Source organism: Chroicocephalus ridibundus, chromosome Z (genome assembly GCF_963924245.1).
Source record: "Chroicocephalus ridibundus chromosome Z, bChrRid1.1, whole genome shotgun sequence".
Taxonomy (NCBI): domain Eukaryota; kingdom Metazoa; phylum Chordata; class Aves; order Charadriiformes; family Laridae; genus Chroicocephalus; species Chroicocephalus ridibundus.
This window is the reverse complement of record NC_086316.1, coordinates 27,085,175-27,097,907: the sequence shown is the minus strand read 5'-3', so window position 1 is coordinate 27,097,907 and position 12,733 is coordinate 27,085,175.

Below are 12,733 nucleotides of genomic sequence, written 5' to 3'. Positions count from 1 at the left end.
CTCCAGCTGACAACAGAAATGCTTTAAGCAGAATAAAATTAGCTGGAAAACGTTGAGCTCTGTCATCTTGCTCTTATTATAATTCACAGTCTGATTTCATAGGGTCCAAAGCAAAAAAAGAACAGCATTTGCAAAAAGGGAATAAAACATAACCATTTCATAGATTTTTACGCTAGCAGCTATAGAAAGAATACAGTATTTCACCTATTCATAACAAAAAAATAGGAGAGGACTACAATCAATGCAATGAGTTTGCTTTTAATTTCTTTCTTCTATTTGACTTCTGCTTACTATTAATTTTAAAGCACTTTTGCAAGAGTCTTCTGCTTGAAAATAATACATCTATTTCTGATCCTTTTCATAAAAATTGTGCTCACTGAGGACAATTCTTTGCAAAAACTCACAAAATAATTTTTTACTGTGAAACTGGTAGAAATGTGCTATTTGTTATGACTTTATTGCCACCCAGCATTTTTTTTTAGTATTTGACAAAAATAAATTTGAAGGGAACTTGAAAAAGCCTACTATTTTCAGTGCAGCCTTAGCAACCAGCCTACTTGGTTTTGGAGGATATTGCAATTTGTTCTACTTATGTGAAAATTAAATGTCACAACAGTCTCTTTAAATAATTAATGAAATAATTGCTTTGCTTTCACTCATTTCTCCCATATCCTATGAAAAACAAAGCTCTTTTGAACTAAGCACCAGCATTTTAAATGTATGTCAATTTAGCCATTACTCCTGAAAGTGAATGATCTTTAATTAAAAATATTAATACCTGCTGCTCCTACTGAAGCCAGCAGCTTCAAAGCCAAAGCATGGGTACAAATCAGATGATTTTAGGCATTCATGTCTGAAAACTGTAATCGACTTAAGCTGAAAAACTTTGCTTCTTTCAGAGCAGAGCTGGAGTCCCGACTCCTCCGTATGTTTTGGAACCATACAGATGACTCCAAACCCACTCACTGGAGGTATTCTTTCTCGTGATTTTAGGCATGGTAGTTCATGTTCATAAAATAAAAGACAGGCTTCTGAAGAGAAATTAAAGTAAAAAAAAAATAAATTTGAAAGATCTGAACCAAACTGGTAATGGTCTTTTGCCATTCTCCAAACTATTGCGAGCTCAGTCTGAATTTACCAAACAGTTTTACATGGAAACATTCCTGACAGTGATCTCTTACAAAAATGAAGGAAGAATGCTCCATTTTCACCCACTAACAAGTTCCTTAAGGGCGACCGGGTTTGCATGCGCCGGTCATCTTGCAGGATCAGAGCCTGAATTTTAAACTCTTCATAATGGAACTTGATTCTCAGTGCTCTATTTAAATGACACTGGTAATTCTGTAATAGAAATACATTGAAGAACTAGTGCCGTACTTCATGCAGCACCCAGCAGAACTGAGGCACCTTAGGGTTTTTGTATAGGAGAGTTTTTGAGAAGACATAGATTTATGATAATATTTTCTATTTTAGATTGTGTGTTCAGTTGTTCCAGTAAATCTGTAAAATAATTTGATATTAAGAGCAAGTAATGCCTATAGATAGCTACAAAACACAGGCACGATTTCTGTTAATTGGAATTTTTTTGGATAATTTCCCTGCTTTGATGGTGTGAAACTTGCCTGTCTGTTTGGTGCTATAATACAGCCGAAACATACCTTGTTGTGAAGGTTCCTTTTACTTTTTTCATGATACTGAACAGTTTCATGGGGCTTATTAAGTCCCCTAAAAAAAAAAATTTATTGCTCTTAAGTCATGTTTCCTTGTGTATCCTAAATCAGTGAGAAGCAGCTGAGATGATTTTAAAAACGGCACTCGGAGAGATTAGGCGTCTGCACAACAGATGAAGAGGCTCACAATGAAGGAAGGTAATAATAAGTTTTCTTTGATACTTCCCCAAAAATACGGTCTGAGTGTGAATGTGACTGAATTTCTAGAACTAGCTAGCAATGATTTTGGGAGGCATCCTGCAGAGCTGCATGATTTTCTACCTATGACCCTGTGCCCTGTGTGGTCTTGCAGAAATCTTATCGGTTCTTTGCAGGAGGGCTGTGAAACAGAAGCGTGATGGAGAAGTCACTACAACATCTGCATCAAGTGTGGGGGCAACCTGACCGTGCTATTCCAGTTCTGTGCTTGAAATAACAAGTCCTGCTAAGGCAGCTGGTTAACACAGCTAGGCTATTCTTCTGGGCTTGAGTGAGATCACGTGTATTTATTGCAAATCTAGTCCATGCAAGGGTGGGCAGAGCCAATTCTCTTCTCTTGTCATCTGCCAGCGTACTCCTTGGCTTTACTGTTCCTTTACTCTTTGTTCTTTTTCACTTAAGTTGTAACCTCTGTTTTGGTTAAAGGGCTTATCTCTTTGGCATGTTTGTATACAGTATCTCTTCTGTTGCAGGCTTGTAGGTATTGCGACTCTTAGAGATAAAAATAGTAAATAAACCAACGAACCCAGTTAATTTAATTTCATTTGTGCTCTTTTTTTTGTCTGCAGTTTTCCTCTTAGCTGGTGCCGTTAACCAATCAATTTTTCTAAGTTATGCCTGGGCTGACAATTCTATGTTTGTTTTGTGACATACTTTCTGTATAAAAACTACAACATTCTCATTTTTGATAGTGAGGGTACTTCTAAGGACAAGACAAAATCTCCCTGGCATAGAAAAAGAGAACCATGCCTCACAGAATGAGGAAAAAAATGTCTCTTCCTTAGAATTTCTAGCAGAACCGAACTCAGAATGAAAATTAAAGAACTTACTTATTCCTTTTCTTTTTTGGGTGAAAATAAGATTTCTGTCTGGAGGGCAGAGAACTGGAAGCAGCTCAAAAAAGAGTCTAGTAGTTGTTTTATTTTATAACTATTTATTATTATTAAAACCATATATTTTCTGGGTACCTCATGATATTACTGCGGCTGGTGAGTAAGAAGGAAAAATCTTAATAATTCAAAGGAAGAGTTATTCTGGCATCTTACTTAGTTTGCTTTATCCAAGATTCAGTTTTCCTTATAAAATCTTTGCTTTTTGTTGAGGGGGAAAAACCCCCAAATATTCCCTCTGTAAGAGCGTTTGGCCAGAACTTGTTTGTTTCAGCAAGGCCACTTTCTCAAAAGTTGGTGTGTATTTTTTTTTTTATACTTCTTTGGCTAAAATCATAGGATCCATTCTCATGTGGTGCTGTTTCTAGGTTTTTCCAAATGCATCCTCTCTTCCACCTTGATGACATTCTTTCATGAATTATTAGTACTAATACAGAAAGATGATTTTTTATTCTTGAACTCTATTGTAGATCTTTTTCTGAAGATAAGGTGCAGATAACTACAGACAGGGGGCATACAGTGGTGAAATCAGCTCGAAAGAAATAATACCGGTTGAGGGGGGAAGGAAAAAGAACTCTGAAATGTTATTGGTTTAATGCTAGTAGCAGTCTTTTTTAATAGGATCTAGAGAGAGAACTTTATAAGGAATCTCCTTTCCCCTAGAAAGTGAACTTTATTTTTTCAAAGTAAACTCTTGGTGTTTCTGTACTAGGAATTTCTAATTGGGCAAATGTTAACAGATTTAGGCAGCATAACACTTTACAAAAGCAATGAGGTGGCATCAAGTATGGTAAGGTATACTATTCCACATCCACACTCATTAAATGAGAGGGATTTTGGTTTCTGCATTTGTGCTCTAAAATGCCAACATATAAAAGGCAGAATAAAATGCAATGGTGGGAATCTATTTTTAAAACAGCTAAATCAGAAATGTCTCTTGTAGTGAGATTTAGCTGTCCGCTGTCTTTGTGGAATCACCTTCATAGGATTCATGCTTCAAAAGGAAAAGGAGCTATACACCAAAATTGTATATACAAATGTATAACTATATAGAAATATAGTTATTTCTCAACTGAATCAAGCTTAGTTAAAATGATGTGGTATAATCATGAAACTAAACAATCTCTGTCTTGGATCTGGCATCAATCCAAGTTTCATATATGGGGCAATGAAGAAGTATTAGACCTCTAAGAAAAAATAATTGTTGAATTGTTGAACTGATAACTTATGAAGAAAGATTATAGAGGCAAGGTATGTTCAGCTTAGCTAAGAGTGACTGGAGAGGAACGGTATATTCCTGATGCATTACAGCTGCTCCAAAGCGCTATTGTAATCCGAACAATACTGTATAACAAATAGCTGGTACCACGTTGTTGCAAATGTTATAGAATAGAATGCAATGGTACAAGAGCCTGTGACTTAGGAAATCAGGGGACGATTATGCCAGCTAAAAACAATATAGTGGCAATGAGTACTAGATTTTTCTTTTGGCACTTTAACGTAATGAAATAAACTGGTACAACTTCAATAAAGTGTACAAGTACAAGCATAAATTATACGCAGGTATTATTGTGGGTTGATTAGTAAGAGGAGAAAACTGAAATAAAGCAAGAGGAAAGGAACTGATACAGTGATAAATATTAATTTTTAATACCCAAATAGGAGTTTTCTGTGGCTGACCTCTGTTTTCATACGTATAGGTAATTAATCTCAAGATTGCTAAGAAGCACTTTTAAAAATAAGTGTAATAAAGAGAGGTGGTAAAAGATCAGCGTTTCTATCCTTGGATGTTTATTTTTGTCTGTGGCCGGAACCAGAAGCTGAAATGTATTTTTACAGAGTAGGAGTTTTCAGGCCCTCCCAAGTGAAATGAGTTCAAATACTCCAGTCCGACACGTTCTGTTTTCACTTCCGGAGTCTAAACACGCTCTCCAGAGGTGCTGCGCAGCGTGGAACCGTACTACTGTTGATTCAGTTGCACAATTTCTGTGTGTGCATGCTCAGCTGAACAGTTCAGTGCCCTGTAGTGTCTGTAGCTGCACGGCAATGCAGCAGAGGGCAGTTTAAATTGATTATATGTTACAGTAGTGTCTTGTGCCTGTGTTACCCCAGCGTGAAACTCATGACAGAATGGAGTTATTCCTCTCTCCTCTTTAAACGTTTCTATTAGTTAAGTACAAGGCAGTTCAAAATCGCATTGCTTGGTACTTGGGAATATGTAAAATACAGTGAAAATTCACTTAGGACTTGGGAACTGGGGAGGGATTATTAAACGAACTACTCGTTACCAGCTGAAATGTTTTTCCTGGGAACTGAGGGTTGAATACAACGCATTTAGTGAAGGCTGGAGAATTCCTGTTACTGAAGCTTTGCTAGTCTCAAACGTATGGTGGGATGGGGAGCCCGGATGCCGTGGCCTGGCTGGGCAGTAGGAAGTTGACTGTCTGACTCAAGTATCAGAAATGGATGCTCAACTTTCTCTTCCACCTGTTCAATCTAGAAATCAGTAGCATTAAGGAAACATACAAGGAAGATCAAGCTTATTTTGATTGATTAAGAAAAGTTGTTTCCCTAGAAGGGCCTAAAGTATTTTGTCCTAGATATCAGAAATGAGAAATTTCATTTTAAACAGCTTCCTAATAATGGTTTCTCTTCTCAATTGTGGCATTACTTTTTTGATCTCTTTTTTAATGAACAGAAGACACATGGATGAAGAGAATAAAAATCCTCGGTATGGTAAAAATTGAGTTAAAATAAAAGTAGCCAAAAGGAATTATTTCATCTTGTAATAGATGTCACTCTTTCCCCACAGAACATTGAGTTTTTAGATTATTTTCCTGATCCATTATTGCTTAAGACTGCTGTGTAATTATTCAGTCAGAGTGCTGCGGTGCCTTTATGGGTACATTGCATAAAATGGTATACTCAAATTTACTCCTCTCACAACTAATCATCTGTAAGACCACAACTAATTTGTCTGCTTCAATTTAGCATTTCTTCCAGCTAAAATATCACCATTATTTTTAGGCCAATTATGTCTCCAAAGATGTAATCACCAGACTTCTTGGTATAATTATAACTTGAGTTTCCTGTTAAATTGTTAATAATTGCGTTTTCCCTGGATAATAAACACCCCAGCATCGAGCCGGAAAGTTGGGCTTTTTTTGGTTTGGCTGTAGCTGTTCCTGAAAAAGGTCACATTGAAATACTGGTTTTCTCCAGGCCGCTGCCATATAAAGAAAGCAACTTTTTATGTGTGTCCCATGCCCAGGGAGCCCTCGCTCAGGTGGGAGCCAAACGGGCGGCAACAGCGAGAGGGGAGGCATGGGAGAAAATGGTGCCTTTGGCATGGGACCAAATATGTAATGCCAGCACATAGAGAACGTATATGCGAATAAAATATAGAACAGTCAGAAAGAGGGGGGCAAATACGGTCCTGGCAACATGAGGAAAAGTGAGCAGGGCAGGCATAAGTAATGCTTAAAAGAAAGAGGAAGCATATAGATCCCATGGCGTGGGAGTGAGCGTCAAATTGGGGATAGTGGTATTTGAAAGTGGGACAGCAGAGCACTTTGAGCCCCAACTTTGAACCTGGGCAAGGAGATCATCATGAGGGAATTGCAGGGGATTTACAAAAACAGAAGGAATAGTCTGGAGGATTCATCAGGAATCAGGAAGAGAGGAGGAAAAGGGGAAAGTGGAGGTCGGCTGGAGATGTGCAGTGAACCTGAGCTTTCAGTGGGCACAGAGCACTCAGATCCCTTGTTCCCATCACCGCTGGAGAAGTGGGACATGAAAGTGTAGGACTGCAGGTAGAACCATGGGAAGATAAATAATAATGAAAGCCATGTGTATAGTGAGGGTGATACATGCAGTGGCTTTAAGTGGAAAGACAGCAGTTGCTTAAAATCACATCTTCAGAAGGCTTACGTGTTTGTTTCAAAAATGTTGAACAGTTGTTATAATTTGGGGTAAGGTGTTAACCTAATGCAAAGCTTTTTGCTAGACACTCTTTTATGCCTGTAAAAAAAACCCCAGGGATTGCCTGCTTCCATTAGCATCCCCAGAACAGAAGTTTTCCTATCTGATTTAAATCAAAGTCCAGGGGAGCAGTTAATGAGACGAAGAGCTGAAATATAATCCTAAAGGCATGTTCTCAGATTTAAATAAAAAGAAAGGTGAGTGTGAGATTCTTAGAGTACTGAATGCTCTGGATATAAATCACTTCCTGTAGCATGCAAGTAGAAGGCTGTTCTTTATTTTTCATTACCATTCACAGACCAGACCCAAAAAAATCTTGGTTGAATTAAATGTTAACCTCAGGTAATTTTGCTTAAAATTTTAAAATAACATTTAAATGTTTTATGAATTAAACACTGAACATTAAAATGTAAAGCTTTTTTTTTTTTAATGTCACTTTGAATAAAAACAATTGAAATCCAAATGAATTTTTAAAGTATCTCTTACACTTAAATCCACATATCTTGGAAATTAGAAGTTGTTTGAAAAACTTTTTTCCATGTCCACTGAAAAAAATCCTGTACAGTAGGAGTCTCTTCACTAATCTGTTAATAAACTGATCTGTGATCATGCTGTATGCCTTTCTGTGTTCAGATTATCATTGTTTCTTGCATTCTTTCTGTCACATATATTAAAAATAAATTAAAAAAAAAAGCCAAAACAGTCAACTAAATATGTTTTCTTTGGACTTAAATAAGTTTGTTTTTCCTGTTGATGCACGTATGTACTCAAAAGCATTCGGCCAGGTAGAAATGACTGGGAAATATCTATATAAGGAGCCTAGAAGAGTGTGGAGCCCACAGAAAGTTGTATCCATACTTTTATCACTTTTTAGCACACACAGCATGATTGAGAGCTACAGCTGTTGTCTTGTGCCCAGCAGTTAGAATCATAGAATCATTTGGGTTGGAAAAGACCTCTAAGATCAGCGAGTCCAACCATAAACCTGACACTGCCAAGTCCACCACTAAACCATGTCCCTAAGCGCCACATCTACACATCTTGTAAATACCTCCAGGGATGGTGACTCAACCACTTCCCTGGGCAGCCTGTTCCAATGCTTGGTAACCCTTTCAGTAAAGACATTTTTTCCTAATATCCAATCTAAACCTCCCCTAGCACAACTGGAAACTGCTTCCTCTTGTCCTCCTCCAAGTAATCACTTATTACTTGGGAAAGGAGACCAACCGCCACCTCACTACAACTTTCTTTCAGGGAGTTTCATTTGTTTTGTCCTGAATGGATGTGAAATTTATTATTGCGCTATTGTCAAATGGAGATGTGGTGACCTCCTGGCCCAGTGATCTGGGTCATCCCTGAGGTGATTTATTACCATTAGTCACCTACTCTGGGGCCTGAGGTCTGGAGCACACCAACATTACAAACAGCAGATGTAGGCTTGCCATACAAACAGACCTGTCCTGACTGCTGAGAGGCAAGAATTGAGGCACATAAATAGGAGTGCACGTACTTATGATCTGAATTTTGTTCCCACTGAGCAGGTAATCTTACCAGGAAAAAGATCTGAGCACTTAAGATAAAATGCGTCATGGAAAACCCAAGATGGGTCTAAAACACAGGTCTAAAACCTCTTAAACAGTGGTTTAAATGGGGCTAGGAGAATAAAGCTCTTCTGCACATTCTTAAGTCAACTCTTAAACTTATCTATTTGAAGGATATGGGTGAGACCTGCACTAGTGAGGTCTGTACCTATTTTGAGACAGTATGGAGAAATGTCTAGCTAGAGTCTACACTATGTGTGAACACAGTCACCACAAAAATAATAAATTTCAGATTAAGAGAGTAAATGTGAAGGAATAAAGCTCTCAAAAGGACAAAATACTTCAAAGCATCCTATCCGGGAAACACTATCATGATGATATAAACTGGGGCATAATTACTGTGTTTTTCTATAACTTACATCCACACAGGAGCACCTTATAAAACTGAACAAATACTATATTAATAAATACTATGAATATCTTGCAAAAATGAAGACTTTTGCAATTGGTTGTGTAACAGAAAAAAAATTGGCTGTAAAGCACGTTAGGAAATTATTGGTTATAGAACCATTTGAAAGTGTGTTTCCCTCACTATATTGAAACACGTATTTTTGGTTTGATATTAAATTGGTTTAGATAAGGTTTTTAATTAGCATTGCGATAAGAGCATACATAAGAAATAAGTCATGCTGCTCAGATTTCTGTCAGACTAATAAATTGCATTACATGTTACATATATTAACATGAATATTGATGAAATTATCTCCTTGATGTAGATTAACAGTACTGAAACTGACAAAAGAAATGGGATACATGTAATTTTAAAATGGCTTCTCTATATTTGTGGTGTATGTCTTGAAGTGGTTTTAAAATTATTTTTCAAATTATATTTGCCTTTATTTGACTTTCCACTGAAGTGTAATTTAATGAGCCGTTGCCTGGCAGATGATTTCTGCTATTTATCTGAGATGTGCTACGTGGCTGTCAGAGGCCTGCTAGTTGGTGCTGCTAAATAAATAGATTCTATTAGGGGAAAGAGAGCAAAAGGGAGCAAAAGGTAAGGGAACTGGATAGACAGGCATTAGTTCTGCTATATTGTATTAGTGTCTGTAGAAAAATGAAATACACTTAAAAATTTTATCAGTGGTCTGGAATGATAATCTTCCAGTGCCTATGAATGGCCATGTATACCTACTCTGTAAGTCACTTGTGATATTAAAACAATAATTTTGATTGCCACTACCTCTCGTAATTAAAATAAATAAATGTTCTAAATGTCAGGATTGTTGTTTTACTTTTACCCTTGGTAAAGAATAAAATGTTGAGTTTCACTTGGGGGCAGCAATCTTCTGATCCCTTTTTCCAGTGTTACTGTATAAGGCGCAGGTTTCCACTGTTGCAAAGCCATAGAACAGATGACTTAAGGGCTATCGCATTTTTTTTCAGTCTTAGAAAATGTCACTGTTTCAGGTCATGCAGCAGAGTTATTTTTGGCAATTTCGTACTTTGAAGAAAAAAATATCTCATAGACTGAGTTTTTATTGCTGGTTATTATGTGGCAGGTTTGAGGGTATGAAAAGTTAGAATAAACCTTTCTGAGCAAAGCTTATCAAAGGCCAGATGAGAAAATCTTCCTCTGTTATGCAAATGGTCCATCTGGACCATCCATCTCTGTTTCTGGAGATGATAGGACATGTGTTTGAGGGCAAGTGACTGCAAGCCTAGTTACTATCTGGAGTCCGTGCCTCTTGTATTCTGCCAACATCCATAGTCACCATATTAAGGATATAAGAAGATACATTCCTGCCTCTCCCACCAGTATCTTCTCAATGGACCCATGGTGCACAAATTTGCCTTGTCCCTCTGACACTGTCCATCTCCCTGCAAGTTCCAAATACTCACTATCCTCTATAAGAAAAAAAAAATAAAATAATAAAAATCTAATTTCTTAGGTGTGTTTTAAACTGATATCTCATTTTCACTGTGTGTCCCCTATTTGGGGTTTGTGAGATTTGGTAACAGTTCTGCATTCACCTTTTCTGCTGACTTTAAGGTTTTGTAAATCTTGATCATATTTCTCTTCCACCCTCTTGCCTGGCAAAGCAGCTACTCCTGAAGGGAATAGTTGCTAAATTTCTTTGATCTCCTTAGTCACCATCCTCAACACCTTCCTCTACCACCTTATTAAGTTGCAGAGGCCAGAACAGCCTACAGTACTCAAGTCATCACTGTGCCAAGGTTTTGGATAGCCGCAAGATGGATAGAACCATGTGTGTCATTGCTCAGTGCCCTTTGTGATGATGGCTGACATTTTCTTGGGTTTCTTAACTGCCTCTGGACATAGAGCCAAGGCTTTCCGAGCCCTTTCAGTGGTGACTCCAAGATCCTGTTCCTGAGTTGTAATTGCCAAATGTGAGTTCAGCATCTTGCAGGCAAGATCTAGATTACTTTTCCCTGTAGGCATCATTTTAAATTTATGTTTGCTGAAGCTCTTCTGTCAACTTTTTTCTAACTTACTTTTGTAAAGTTCTTCTGGACTATGTTGCCATCAGCATAGCATTTGACTACAAAATTTGGTATCTCCCACAGACTGGATCCTCACAGACTGGGAACATCCTGCTGTTCACCCCGTTCTCAAGGTGAGCTATTTAAAAGCAAATAATTCTTCAGTAAGTTTTCATAATGTCTTTTTTTTTTTTTTTTGATGAAGTGGTCTCTGTTACAATTAGGTCACTTTTCCAAGTACTGCGTCAATTTTTGCAGCCTCTTCAATTTGTGATATTTCGTCTTAAGAAGTGGAGGAAGGATTGAATGCACTACTTGTTTGTTGATCTCAACAAAGCACAAAAAGAGAGAAGAGCCTTTGTGTTCCTTCCTGTGTACTACCCAACTGTGTACAACCCAACTTTCTTTTTTCCTTTGGTCTCAGGTTTTCACCTGAGAGCATAGGTGCAAGTTCTTGTCCACTTGATCCTGGTGTTGTTATTGTCCTAGACTGGGCTCTACTGACATCCTATTTTTTGTGTACAGCAGCATGTATCACTCTGCTAGCCTTTGTATTATCTATGTACCTTGTATTTTTTTGCATCCAGGTAGTTGATGCAACTGCTGAACAGCTTCTGGCCCTATACTGACAATGCTGGAGATACTGATTGCCTACAGGCAACTGCTTCTGGAGGTTTGTCACTTATTGAGTTCTTAACGTGTATTAAAATGTTGGGGTCTGGTGTTGGATGCACAAATTGTAGTATTCGTTTTCCTAAAGAGGGCATAAATGAAACAAGCACGCAGGTATCTTGTTTTATCCCCTAACTTTTACAACATAAGGAGCTATGTAAATTGAAGATATTTTTTGAAACAAGAGGTGTTTTGAAACAAGACTTGTTCAGTTTCTCCCAGTCTCAATTTTGCTTCCTTCCGTGCTGCTTGGTCACCCATTTTAAAAAAAATCAACAAGATTAACTTACTTAAATGATGTGTGCATTGGAAGTAAGGAAACGTTGGAAAGGAAATACCGTCTGAAACTTTTAATCAGAATGTATTAAAATGATGTCAATATAAGTATATATTGTGTCTGATTTGAAGGCCATTAAAATCTATAACATTTCCGGGTCATGTATCCAAGATCTACTCCCTTCAACTAGGTTATGTTATCCCTTGCTTCAGTGGAAAAGAAATTTTGTATTTTCTATTAGAAGAATATTGACAGGAGAAAACCTCTAGTCTCTCATATCGCTACTAATGGCTACAAATCCAAATCTAAGGTGAGATACTTCAGCTAAGCTAGTTATAGTTCATTAAATTTGCAGGGAAGGAGGGTCATCTTTGAAAACTACATGCAAAACAGCGATAATTTCAGCACGCTGTGGAAGAGGCTGATTGCCTTGCATGTTTGGGCTGCAATAACAGAAATTTTTTTCAATGTTTCCCATCATTCTCTTGTGTAGCTGCCAGACTGATAAGTAAAGTCTGTACTCAAGCTTTCCGCTGGTAAGCATACAGGGGCAGCGTGGCCCTGTAGTACCAGGTCACTGCATGGGTCACAAAGCTCGAGAAACTTTCAGTAGCTAAGGAATGCTGTCTGCATTTTGAATTGTACACAAATGATAGGTGATTTTGGCCTAGTTTTACTTTCACCTTCTCCTGCCTCTGGTGTTACTCCTGCAGGACACCATCAAAGTCTCTGTGCTTTGTTCTTTGGGATTTTGCTGATTTCTTTTGAAGAATGTTGACTAAGAAGTGTTCCCTGGCTGCAGTCTAGCTTTTCTGCTTAGAAGATGGAAAGTGAATGTTGCCCATCACTAGACCACATAGCATGGCTTTCTTGCAGAATTTCAGTAGCTTGGTTTCGACTCCATCTCAAGCTCAGATCTACTGTTTTCTGACTCCTTTA